Source organism: Ischnura elegans, chromosome 6 (assembly GCF_921293095.1).
Source record: "Ischnura elegans chromosome 6, ioIscEleg1.1, whole genome shotgun sequence".
NCBI classification, from domain to species: domain Eukaryota; kingdom Metazoa; phylum Arthropoda; class Insecta; order Odonata; family Coenagrionidae; genus Ischnura; species Ischnura elegans.
The window spans coordinates 79,789,441-79,804,139 of NC_060251.1; positions in this window are offsets into that span (position 1 = coordinate 79,789,441).

Here is a 14,699-nt window from a genome sequence, read left to right on the forward strand (position 1 = left end):
AAATTGAGGTCCGCAATTTTTTCACGTTTGCCTTATACATGTATTGCTATTTGGATTTTTAATGCTATCTTTTAAAAAAATTGGCTTTCCCTTGCCTTCATGTACTTCGTAAACATTAATTATCATAAATTATTAAAAAATTCTGTTATTCCTCTCCGGCTCTACAATAGGTTATTGCTGTCGTATTGGGACATCACCATGCTTAGAGGATGGAATGCAAGTTGTTTTCCGGATCGTAGGCCAATACGACAGCAATAATCTCGTGTAGAACCAAAGTATAACACCAGGATATTATTGATTAGGAATACTTAAAAATATTTCGCAAAGAAATATATTTACCAGGGAATTGGTCTCAAAACTAGAGTGAATTTTCAATAATAAGTAGCCTCAGAAGAGTAGATACCTAGACATTTATTGTTAAACTAATATTCTTCTTTTCCATATTCACTGGTTAAGAAGAAAATGTTCATATGCTTTGATTTTGAAACTTTAAATATTAGCCTGTCGATCAAGAGAAGCTTTTCCTCATAAATTCACCGAAATTTATTTAAACGAATTATAGTTCTATTAATTTTCCGACGTATTTATCCAAAATAATCCCTCATCTATCTTGCAAGGAAAACATAATTACTTTTTGCTAGGTACCTCATCTCATCCCAACTGTATCGTAATTTACCCCCACTCCTCGCACCGCAATATGAAATCTACCAATCTTTTTTTATTTTACTGTTGAATATTATTTTTGCTTTCTTTATGTTTTTCTTGCGATTTAAAGTTGTTTTCTGTGATATTATGGATCCTTTTTAATTGGCCTTTCGATGTTTTTGGACTGCATTAACTAAATAATTGTGAAAATAATAATTGTAAAAAGCTTTAAGGTCACTGCAGTACATTCATTTTTATATGTCTAATTTGAGCAGAATTTCAAAATAGTATTAGTATTCACATGCTTTGGTTATGAAAATTTTTGTATTTTACTAAATATTTTACCGTCGAATGAGAAATGTTTCCTCATAAATTCACTTAAATTTATAAAAACATATTTTCATTCGATAAATTTTTCGAAGTGTTTATCCCAAATAATTGTCTATAAAAAGCATTAAGGACACGGTAGTATTATCATTTAAATACGTTCTATTGTAGTATAATTTAAAAATAAAAATGGGCCTAATGAGGAACATTGATTATTATTTTGTTTATGTTTTCATTACTATTTTTTAATCGTTTTCTTTGTTATTTTTGTTATTATAAGCCCTTGTGCTGTTTTTGTACTGCATTTAATATATTGTCTGTAAAAGGCATTAAGGTCACTGCAGTACTTTCATTTTTAAACGTCTTATAGGAGCACAATTTACAAATAGGTATATACCTGAGGGGGCATAAGAAAGAAAATCTTCGAAAAATATCTGCCTCACTTTCTTCCGATTTGGAAGAGGAAACACATCGACAGACATAAAGAGGCACAAAAAATACAAAAAAAGAATATTTTATTTAATTTTACTGTTGAGTATTATTTGTCTCATTTTGTTTACGATTTGCTTACTTTTTTTAATCGATTTCTGTGATGTCCTTTGTTATTGGTATGTGCTGTTTTTTTAACTCCATTAGATAAATTAAGTGTCTTAAAAAAGCATTAAGGTCACTTCAGTGTTTTCATTTCAATACGTCTTATCGAAGCAGAATTTACAAAGAGGAATACGTGATAAGGAATATCGAATATTATTTGGTTTACGTTTTTATTATTTTTAATTGTTTTATTTGTTATTATGAGCTCTTGTAATGTTTTTGGACTGCATTAACAAGGTAAATTGTCTCTAAAAAGCACCAAGGTCACTGCGGTGTTTTTATTTTAATACGTCTCACAGTGGCAGAATTTACAAATAGTAATATACACGATGAGGAATAAGAAAGAATATCGTGGACCAAAAATCTGCCCGATTTGGAAGAGGAAACACATCGATGGACAAAAAGTGGCAAGATCGGAAGGGGAGATGAAAGAGGAAGATAGAGGAACGGAATGGAGGAGGAAGAGATAAGGGCGTGAGGTTAAAGGAGTGAAGGGAGAAGAAGAGAAGGAGGAGGAGAGATGCCTTTAATTGAGGCGGCGAAGGCTTAGGCCTACGCGGTATGGGAGACTCCAAATCCTATTTTACGAGTGCAATAGAGTCATGGCAGTGAGTAAGCCACGGGAAGGGAAGTCCTCTTCTCTCTCTCTTCTTGCCCCTTCGGAGACTCGGGAGACTCCCACCTCCTCACCCGAATACTACCCTTCCTCCCACTACAAACCTTCCAAACAACGCCCCCTATCCCCTTCGCCCTCTTACAGTCGCCCTACTCGGCCCCGCGTGAGGAAAGAGGGGTGAGTTTTTGTGTTGGGCGGGGGAGGGTAAGGCGGGAAGGAAGCGTTGCGGCTCTCCCACATCCCCCTACCCCTCTGACCCCCCCAGTTATTCCTCCTCCTACAAACCCCTCCCCGTCTTCTCTCCTTTTCCCCTGGCCCCTTCTCAGGGATTACCTAACGCCCCACCCGGAATTTGTAATCATGGCTCCGGTCTTTCCACCACCACACCAGGGAAAAACCTCACCCAACCCTCCCACATTGCACCACCAAAACCTCCGTCCCGCCCCGTCCCCCTTTTAGCTTCCCTCAACCACCCCCTTCACCCCACCCAACTAGTGAGGGGGTGTGAAGGGGACGGGGGTACTTTCTGGGTGGAAGAGGGGGTACATCTCCCCCCCCCCTTGCAGCACTCCCGAACTCCAATTCACTTCCGCTCCGACCCGAGCGCCTCCAACGGATCTTTCGAGAATCTTCCTCTCTCTCTCTTTCTCTTTACAGGAGAGGGAAAGAAAAAAAATAAAGATCTTCCCCACTATGGACCGAAAACCTCCTCTCTTATTTTTTTTCCTTTTTCCCTCTCTCTCCAAGCCGCCGCTGCTGCCCTCTACTTGTCCGTCCGCGAACTACTCCGCATTGGTTCCTTCGCGATAGCGGGTAGAGAGTGTCTTTTTATTTTTTTGTTTTCGTCCCTTTTTTTTCCGACTCCATCCATCTCGTTCCTTCTCCTACTCTCTTCCTCTTCGCCCCGATATTTCTCTCTTCTCAGAAAGGGTTCTTCTATCTGGGTGTAGCCAGAAGGATGGTGAGAAAGTGGTGCTTTGGATTAGATGGAGAAAAGGGAGAAGAAGCACATTCCATTTGTTTCTTACACGGATGAATGAGCTCTAAATTACAGAATTATCCATAATAGATTCAACTTTCAACAAATAGATTTAAACTTTTTTGTATCCCACACACTATTTATTAAAATACTCGACCGGTTCGAGCTTTCAGTCATTATGTAGGGGTAAGAGTACTTCCTCTCTTATTTTTTAGCAAGTGGTTACTTAGCTTAAGGTTATGTACCTCTGCAAATATATAAACCGGTGGTATATTTAATAAATGCTGTGTGGAATATAACAAAGTTTATTTTTGAAAAAATAATATCTCCATTCTACGAAGTGAACCATTGATTTGATTGTGAATAATACAAAGAGTGAATTTGCAAGAATTGTAAGAATGTTTCACACTATGTTAGGAGTTATTATTCTGGAAAATACATCATAGTAAATAGCAAACAAGTATCTGTTCCGGTTAAAAGATTATGATACGTCTTTGAAAGTGTAACATATTATATCTCGTTCATTCTTTCAGACATTCACTCAAACACGCAAAAAAAAACACTTGGGATCCGCGACAAAAATATTATTCCGTGATAAAAGTAAACTAAAGAAGAAAAATGCGAAATTTTATGTAAATATTTTCGTAGGAACCAAGAAAAATTGCGAAAAATTAAATGCAAAGCGAGATGGTTGGAGCGTGGTAGGTAAGTGGGTATAGAAAATAGCTACTGACCCTGTTGAAGTATCTCCTCTCTATCTCAAACATAAAGCCTCCAAGTACCAGGTGTCCCCAGGAAAGAATTTAGCTCCCAACCCTGAATATGTGGGATGTATAATAATACATCCCATGTACAATGACAATGGACAAAATTCTACATAGCAACATAATTACTATTTACGTGGTTGGCGTAGATTGCGTATTTTTTGGGACGAGAACTTCAAGGGTGAACAGCTAAGCCCATTAATTTGGGCTGCTGAAAAATTTCTCGAGGCTAAATGTGATTAATCGCCTTCTCAGTTTTAGACACGTTGTCAGCCAGTGTTGTTGCGCCACGTGATCGATAAGGGGTGGAGAGGACTCTTCTCCCTTGAAGTGGGAGCTGTTCATTATCTGAGCATCTTTCACCCTCCAACAAGTCAAGATTTCACCAGAAATAGAAAAAAGCAAATGGATTTCATGGCCGGTGAAGTAAGGAAATAGGATATAGGCTGAAAGCCCCGATTGCGATGAGTATCTAATTGACATAAATAAGGAAATATTGCTTAATATGGACGAAAATATTTATTTATTTATTACATATTGATATAGGCAGGCTATTGCCAAGTCGCAGCATTAGATTCAAACAAATGAATGACAAGTCTACATATCTCCCTCGGAAATCTAAGCTTGTAGCAAAAACAATCAAATTCTTCTAAGTTTTCGTTTCTTTCGCATTTAATGAAGTGCTAAGAAGCCAAAACAAAATACATTTAGGAATGAGTCATAAAAAAAACGAAAAATTAAAGATGAACGAGATTTTTTTGGCACAAACAACGTTCATCAAGGGTTTTATTCGCCATGAAAAAATATTTCATAGGTAGTTAGCGGAATAATCCTATGTTTATATTATACATATTTATTCCTAACTATTTTTTGCTAAGGTTGGAGAGGACCTTTCTTTTGCCAGGAAAATTTGGATTTTGCATACTAATGAGGTTCCTCTTACAAAATATGTAATATATTTAAACGTTTATCAGCTGAACGATAAAATGCTAAACCCATATTTCTCCTGTTGACCGCCATTTTACGATTAAAAAAGATGCAAATACGTGCTTCATCTAAAATACATTACCACTATTGCATTGACATTAATATTATATGCAGTATTTATAAAATGATTATTTATCTATCAAGCAGAATGTGTACAAGTTTTTCATTTTCGGAGAGGGAAAAGGCTATGGATCTTCGGTCAGCTAACATACCAATGAAGTCCATTGTGAATGGGCTAATGATGTAGAATATCCCCTAAAATATTTGCTAAGTTTTTCAACTACTCGTAAACAATGAAAAACAATCGTTTGTATTAGCTGACTAAAATAGGTTCACAAATGCTTAACCGCATAATGAGATTGCAAAAAATGAGGTTTTGGAACCTCAAGAAAGGCCTACAAATTTTTAACATAAAATTGAAATTCTTTGACGTGAAGCCGTATTTTCATACTTGCAAGCATAATTTTTACGACTTAGATGACAATCATATGACTTACTTGATCGTTACATCGGAGACTGAAATCAGATTGAGATGCTAAACCAGGGATTATCACTGGAGCATTTGCCATTCACTACTGAAATTTATTTGAGAAAACTTCAGAGGAAAATCTTAAGGGAGATAAATAGGTATAACGTGGACTTACAATGAATAATAGTGCTCAGTTCTCAAGCTTTTATTTCAAATCCTAATGATTCTCATTTTTCATAATTTAGCTGGTCCATGGGTAGTTATTACTCTGGTACTCAACAATATACAAATTTACTTACTCCCATGGCCATTTATACCCTAAATCAGAGGTTCTCAACCGGAGGTAAGCGTACCCCTTGACGGTACGCGACGAACCATTCGGGGGTACGCCGAAAATAATCGGTAATGGCGGACGCCAGGAACTATGTATCTCTTAACCAGGGAATATGTACATTGTACACATATTAAATGGAGTATTTAAATAAAGTGTCTATTTATACATTTATTTATAGCAAAAAGTGTCACCTACTTGTAGTGAAATTATGTAATAAAAAATGCACGTTACATTTTTGGGGGTACAATATTAGTAAAGGCCGTTTTACACGGTACACGGAATTGCGCAGGTTAGAGCTGCATTAATTTCTAAAATGGCGTGGAATTGCGCGAATGCATGAACGAAATTAGAACAGGGGCTATTTTGTCGTCTCGCATCCACGCATTCTCGCATGTGTTCTAGCAATTCACCGCTTTACACGACGCAATTTTGATTGCGCCTTCACACGTACGTCAGACTGCGCAATTCCGTGTACCGTGTAAAACAGCCTTAATATACATATGGAGAGGCAAGGGAGGGAAAAAAACTTGGGAACCGCGGGCCTAGATGGTATTTAGCCTCGCCAACTGTCTATCTCCAATTCTTCCATTCTTCTGCATCTTCCTCGCTTACTCCCATTCTCCTCATATCAATGAACACCTCATCCTTCCATCTTATTGTCGTTCGTCCTTGATGTCGTCTTCCATCAGGGTTTTCTCATCTACATCTACATCTACATAATACCCTGCGAGCCACCTCTAGGGTGTTTGGCAGGGGGTGATCAATCACCAGCATGCAGCATGCATTTGGACTCCCACATGCACACCACACCGTCCAAAAAACGTCCCGTATAATAACAAACTATACTACTATATGCTGTTAGAAATAGAATATAGAATAGAAATTCAGAAACATGCTTTAAGTTTTACATAGGTTAGTAGGCTACACTACAAGTCATGCAATATATTTACGAGGTCTATTTCTGCCGTTATAATCTCTTATTGATCGAGGAAAAAATGACATTCGGAATCTGTCTGTTCTGCAATCTATCTCTCTTATTTTATTTATATGATCTGATCTTCCGTAGTGCGTTGGCGTCCGCAAGATATGGTTAACTTCGTCAGAAAAGACACTGCTCTTGAATTTATCTAAAAGGTTTAGTCTATTTTTCAATCTACGGTCAGACAGAGATTCCCATCCGAGTTTATCTAAGAGGTCAGTTACACTAACAAGACTATCGCAACGACCTTTCACATACCTGGCAGCTCTTCTTTGCACGCGTTCTCTCCAGACTTCTTTTAATAGGGCCTCTTGCTCTCTTCTTATCATGTGTCCTGCCATCACAATCTCCGGCTCTTGGCCTCGATGGTCCCTGATTTCCCTGTTTCCATTTTTTATTCTCCGTGTTTCATTTTCTCTTGTGGGTTCAAAAATTTTCCTTTATTCTCGAATTCTCTAAATTAGCACTTTATTCTCGAAGGTAATCGAGGGGGTGAGAAGCAAAGGGGTGCAAATTATTTTCTTTTCTAAACAGATTGTGGTACAGAAATGAGGTAAAGAACACAATCGAGATACATTAGATATTTAGTAGTACATTTTATTTTATACTCGATGCCCGCATAGAACAAAGACTCACTCGTATCCCTTAGTCAACAAGTTTAGTATATTTCTTCTATCGATCTACCTAACTCTGTTTAGAAGAAACATCACTTGTATCCTTTGGCTTCTCAACCCCTCAATTAACTTATTTTCCATAGTTTGGTCGATAAACCCATGATTCACCTCGATAACCGAACATGCAAACATCATACACTAATTTCTTATTTATTCGGCCCACGTACCAATTAGCTTCACGGCCACTTCTGTTCACGCTTTCTCAATACCAAAGCACCATTCTCGATTCGTCTCGCACCGTCCATCCGTCTCGTACAGTGATTTATGCGACGCATCTAAATTACTGGCTCCCCTATTGTTGTGGACTCGACCACCAACGCGTGGGCATTTTCCGCGCCATCTGAGCATACGACCCCGACACGAGACACATCGTGTCACGCTCGCCTATTGCCGGCTATTTCTCCCTCGCTGACCTCCTTATTGTCGCGCGTCAATATCTAAGCCATCAGCCGGCACCAAATGCCAATCCTGGCACTGATTCACCAGCAATCACGCGTCTCAATGACTTAGCCCCCTCCGTTCGAAAACTAACAATGGTAACGACATGATCGTATACTTTCACAATTAAGGCATTCTCAATGTCATCCAATTCCCATCTCCAACGTATACAACATAGCAAACATCTTCAAATTGTGGAGTTCATGTATGTGTGATGGCTGAAGTTTTACGAGGGTAGGCCACATTCTTGGCCACTTAAATAACCAAGGCTAGTTCAAATATTGAGCCTTTTGGCGGAATATTGGCACTGTTGTAACACTGATCCTGAGAGTCGCAAGAGTAGATGTTAATAGGGCATTTCCAAAAGAGATTGTTCAAATACGCCAATACGAAGGATATGTGTAGTATATTACAAAAATTTCAACGATCTAGACTTGTATCAAAAGAAAGGCTGCTTTGTGAAAGATGTTAAGAATATGTTTCGCGACTGTGATAGTATTTAGTTAATATTTTTCAGTATTTGTTATCATGATTGTTACTATTTTTGTGGCTGTGACAGATTTATTTTCAATTTCTTTTTTTTGTCGCTACATTCTTGTAAATTTCACCCTATAATTATATATATGTTTTGCGAACATAAAACACGATAAATAAATAAATAAAATTATCATTATAATACGAATACCGTAAATTGAACACGTAAGCCGTATTATGGTACTTTATCTGCACTATAAAACAGCAAACTATGCATTTCTTCGGGTTGCTCTGGCAGCGAAACTGTTGTCCACATGCCAACTGACGCGTTAGAAAACCCGGGAAATTTTCAGAGATCAAACCATCACCGCGAAAACCTTCATTCTTACAAACTAGGAACTGATATAACAATAATGGTGGATCCAACGGGGCAATAGATCCCATAATGACCTTCTTCTCTACTTCCGAACGTCTTTAAAAAATTTATCGCTATATTACCTCTCTTATCATCAATAGCATCACTTCCTATGTATTGAATACCAATGTTAAGATTCTTCTAATTTTTATATACTTGTTTTAGGTATTTTTATGCATTCGATTTTCGTTAGATTTCATGCATTTCAGTCTCGTTATATTTTAGGTATTTGCTTGCTATTGGATCACTGTATATGGACGGTTTCAATAAAATAAAAAATCAATAAAATAAAAAATCAATAAAATAAAATAGGAACAATATAATATTTAAATTAAGTAAAATTATTTTAAAATGATAGATATGCACTAAATACCAGTGTCGTAGCTACGGGGGAGGATTTCTGGGTTACAACTTCCCCATTGAGCCTTTAAAAGAGGCGCCAAAAACGAGTTAGATGGCTTCAATGAATAAAAAAAGAACTTTATTTTAGCAAATACTTGCACAAAATCACTGCTTTTGGGTCCTAAAATCACGTTTTCAACATCAAAAATCCTCGGATCCCCTTTGCCTTGGGGTGTTTTACATACACCCCGCAAGGGCCCCGAAATCTCCGGTAAACCCCCCATTTCAACATCTTGGCTACGTCACTGCTACAGACTCTATATTATTATTATTATAGTATCCAACCGATTAAGGAAGGTTTCTATGGTGTACTTGAGAAGAATTCTGGGATCCTCCCTCCCCATCAACCACTTCCCTCTTCAGTTCACAATAAGGCCTACTCCCAGTCATTCTATCTAAAAATCCTATTCTCTTCCTTCCTCTCCCTCGTTTACCTAACATTCTACCCTCTTACACTGTTTTCAACATCCCTCCCCGCTAAGTACTCGCTCCATCCATACCTTCTGTCTCCTCCGTATCTCATCTAAAAGCTGCCTTTCCTCACTCACCATGTCCAGCACTTCGTCGTTTCTCCTCCTCTTTGTCCATTTCACCTCCTCCATTCTTCTCCATACCCACATCTCGAATGCCTCCAATCTTCTCTCGTCCTCCTTCCTTAGTCTCCACGTTTCTGCAATGTAGAGAGCTACACTGCAAATCAAGCTCTTCACTAACCTTTTCTTTAAACTCTTACATAACGATCTTCCTGTTCATGAATGCCTCCTTTGCTAATGCAATTCGCTTCCTCATGTCCATACTACTGTATCCGTTTTCCTCCAACGTACTGCCCAAATAGTTGAACTGCTCAACCTGCTCAAGTTTTTCACCACCCACCTTTATCTTAAGTCTCACATTTCTCGCTCGTGATACTTTACAAAACCGCATAACCTTGGTCTTCTTGTGATAATTCCTCATCCCATATTCCTTGCATCACTCTTATAACGCATCCACTAGAGCCTGAAGCCCCCTCGCTCACTGGCTAATCAACGCCTGATCATCCGCGAATCTCACTGATTTGAACATCATTCCTCTCACTTTTATTCCAGCTTCTAACTCATCCCATGCTTCCCTTACCATCTCTTCAGCGTACACGTCAAATATCAGCGTCGACAGAGGACAGCCTTGCCTCACTCCTCGGCCCATGCTTGCCCACCTAGATTCTCCGTCCGCTACCCTCACTTGCGCAGAAAAACCCTCACAGAAAAACCCTTGGACCTCTTCCTCCAGTTTATTCACCGGGAAAACCTCAGATCCTTCATCATTCTATATTACTTTAATTGCTAGTTTTTATAAATACTCAATTAGTATTTAATTTAGTATTTACCTGACATCCGTCACCATTCTTTTTTTTCCCTGCCTGCCTCTACTCGGTTACCCTGCCCCTCTGAGTCTCAATCCATTTGTCACCTTTACTCTCCGCTCCCCACTTTACCCCTACACCCTAAAATAACCCCCCTTCTCTCTTTTCCTCGCTCAAACTCTTCCATCCGTCTTCCTTCCCATCTTCCCCTTTCATTACCTCCCTACCACACTCACCACTCACTGATGCCCGTCAACCTCTGAAACCCTCCTCTTCACCCACCTACGCTTTTATCTACTGCATGAACTTTGGAGTAAAACGGCACAATTAACTGTAATATAAATGTGCATTGAATGGATAAATGAGTCAGAGGAAGGAAGAGAATAGGATTTTTAGGTAGAATGAAAGGGATTAGGCCGTATTGTGCATTTAAGAGGGAATTGCATCAAGAGAGGAAATACTGCCAGTGTACTTCTTAAATACTCCATGCAAACCTGCCTCTCTCGGTAGATTACCTAAATGATTAATGATAATCGTGTTCAGCATTCTGGGTGTAATTTATAGGTGTGATTAGGAAAGGCAACATTAGAAAATAAATGCCAATCGCACGATTATAGGATTTGATACTTGCCGCACTCGAAGCCTCATTTCATAACTCCGAAGGTTTTTTAGACTGACGATCACGCTTGTCGAAGTGCGAGGTGGCTCTGGAAAAAGAAATCGGTCACTATCATGAATGCATGGAATTCACACGCCGATGGAAAATTCGGGGTGAGCGCTACCCTCACCCCAGAATCACTGAGCGAATGATGTCACTCAATTATTCGCTTTTAGATACTACTTGAAGGTTAGTTTGGATAAGAGAGGGTAGAGGTTATCCAGGACTAAACTAGAGGTATGTTCACATATTCGGGGAAGGAGAACCAGTTTCTTCCATGGCGGTAGTCCGAAATTTTTTCAAAGGGATTTACTTGTAGAGGAGAAAGTAACTCCGGTTGGGTTCATTTGGAGAGAGTAAACCTTAGACTGTATCTCCCAAATATCTCGAGGGGGTGCTTGAATTACTTGACCTCCCCTCTTGATCCCAATGGCCTTAGTTCCATTTCTTTTTCCACCTCAGGCTAAGGGGATTTTTGTAACGGACTCATTAGGGTATATTGCATAGGGAAAAAAACAACAAAAATTCTAATGGTGTTGTTGCAAGAATTTATTTTACGTGATGATGGGCGAATATATAAATTTATGTTGCAACTGGATTCAATGATTTATACATAATTCCTGATGAAACGAACATAAAATCACCGCGAACCAAACTGCCTCGATCAATAAATAGGTATCGGTGCAATGAAGTCTATCGAAATCATAAACCAGGTCATAGCATCATAACAAAATATTCGATCGAAAAACATTAAGTCGACCTCAAAGATGCAAAAGCCTATGGGGTGATTGTAGCGCCACGACCTGTTACGACCAAGGTGGAAAGCACGAGGAGAAATATATGGCGGTGTTCGCCGCTGAAAAGCGGGCTCGGAAGGATGAGGATATCAGGGAGAGGTGAAGATGGAAGACTAAGGAGTATTGACGACGGTACGGCCTCAAAGGGAGTAACGATAAGTTCCTACATACTGTGGGGAACAAATTTCGGTAATATTTATGGCAGGACACTTGAGATGCTAGCATTCGTCAAGCGTATTGTTGCAAGATACTCTATTGTAAATATGACTTGGTTGGTGAGGGCTGCTTGTACTCGACAACCCGCTCCTCGACTAAGTGGCAAGCATATAGGATGGGGGCAGAAATATTTAATCCGTGGACTAAATAGATTACAAAAAAAATATCATAAACCATCACCATAGAATAAGATATCTTTACACATAGTTTTTTAGTCTTACGACAATCAAAGCAATTTTATTACCCATTTGTCGTTTATTCCTGCATTAGTATTTCAAATAAACTTTGGCATATCAATAATGGTATAAGTATTTAACAATTATCGCAATTTTCCATGGATGAATTTACCCTTTCTTGCAGAGATCGAGATTTTTTATTAAACTCTTCAAAGATATTCACCCACCTTCTCTGCGTTGAAAAATTTTCTCATCCCAGTTGAAATATCTCAAGGACCGCGCATTCAATTTTAAAATAAAGGAAATTAAATCAGAGCTCTAAAAAATTAATTAACTGATAGTATGCAATTATTTTTACGAAATTAATAAAGTCACCGTGCGCTTAAAAACTAAATTTCAGAGCATTCCTCCCGAAGCTGGACGATTACAACGCATTTACGGCTCTGTAGCAACAAACCGAGATATCGACATTTCCTCACATCCATCCGGCAACCAGAAAAATGCGCTGAAATTTATTTTTCAAGTGCAGAAACGCATTTTCATCTGCATGAACATGTTTTGTATACTATACTTGCAAACAGAAATGAATGAGTTAAGTACGATTTAGTTTATTTCAATTAAGTGAGACCTAATTTTACCCCGAAAAGTAGAGAAGATAGCGGTGAAGATAGAAGACTAAGGAGACTTGACTAAGTTACGGCCTCAAAGGGAGTAACGATAAGTTCAAACATACTGTGGGGAACAAATTTCGATAATATTTATGATAGGACACTTGAGATGCTAGCATTCGTCAAGCGTATAGTGGCAAGGTAGTCTAACGTAAATATGTTACATAGAAATAAATGTACTCAGAGCGATGTAATTCACTTAAAAATTGAGTGATATGTCTTTGAGATACTAATTAATTCTCATAATCGGGTGACGTAATTTTACCACGGATAGTTATCTTGCTTACCGAGTTTTCGCTAATTCACGAACAGCACCACGGTAAAGGCCGCGCTATGCACGATGAATAATCATGCGAATGATCATGCTAAATGATCACGTGATCATTCACAGGATCATGCGAGCAAAATAGAACGTGCTCTAATTTTCACTGAATGATCATGCGCATGACGGTACATTCGCGAATTTTTCCGTTGTACACAGCGAATGATTTCATTCGCATTATCATTCAGAATTATCGCATGACACAAAATAAAGATACACTGTTGTATGTTCCATAGAAGTTTTAATAACCGACCCAGGTTTCGATAATTCACTATGTCATTTTCAGTTGGACATAGTGTATTGTCGAAACCTGGGTCGGTTATTAAAACTTCGGTGGAACGTACAACAGTGTATCTTTATTATGTTTCCTGTCACCAAGTTCCACCATGTATCGCCGTCCAACCTTAAGTTGATCATTCGCATGATCATTCACCGTGTATAGCGGCCTTAAAACCGTACATGAACAAGCACTGAGTTCATATCGTGGGGAAGTGAGATGGAGAGGTAGACGTCGCACACGATGGATGGCACATAGACAGGAAAGGGAGGAAGGGAAGGGTAGTTTTTTTGCGAGGGGGAGAGGGGAGAGATACGAGGGGACATTGGCGAAAGAGAGTGAAGGATTGAACTCGAATGACACGACGCGCATAAAACCCTAGGAAAGGGTGAGAGTGATGCCTTAGGAGTCATCATTCGTGGAGGCAGGGCGAGCGGGGAAAGGGTAAGGGGTGAGAGGTACCCCTGGGGAATGTGGTATGAGGAGAAGGCGGAGAGTATGAGGACAAGTTGGGAGGATAGGGAAACTCAGGAAACAGTCAGTGGAATGGGAGGTAGAAGGGGGTGAAGGGGGTGAAATGGGAGGGGGTAGGGAAGTGAGAGGAGAGAAAGGGAGGATGATTGATGAGGGAATGTAAAAAGGGAATTTCTAAGACAAAACGAGAGCGGTCGACACCGGGGGCGCGTGACGGATAGACCTTTCGAAGGGCCCGCTGCATTTTATAGCGGAGGAGCCTCCTTTGTTTTCCATTTTATTTTTTATTATACACGCCAAGTTCGAGCGGTGGGGGAAGGTGAAGAATCGCTGGAGAATTTCGAAATGATTCTTTTGAGTGAGCGCTATAGAGTGCCCGTGGTATCGCTGTTGTAGGAGAGAAGTTAGGAGATTTTGGTATTAGGCAGGGTTTTTTAATTAATTAAGACTCACGACCTTGATCATGAACGGGGAATGGTGATAAGGTATGATCGCAGAAAATGGAGGTTAAACGAAACGATTACTTCAAGATTTATTTATTTATTTCCCACTTCCCCGTAAACAGCGCATTACGGCCTTTATAACGGGTGTTCAACATTAACAAAGCATAATACAAACATCCATGCCCTGGCTAGGGATCACCTACCCGGGTGGGATTCGAACCCACGACCTACG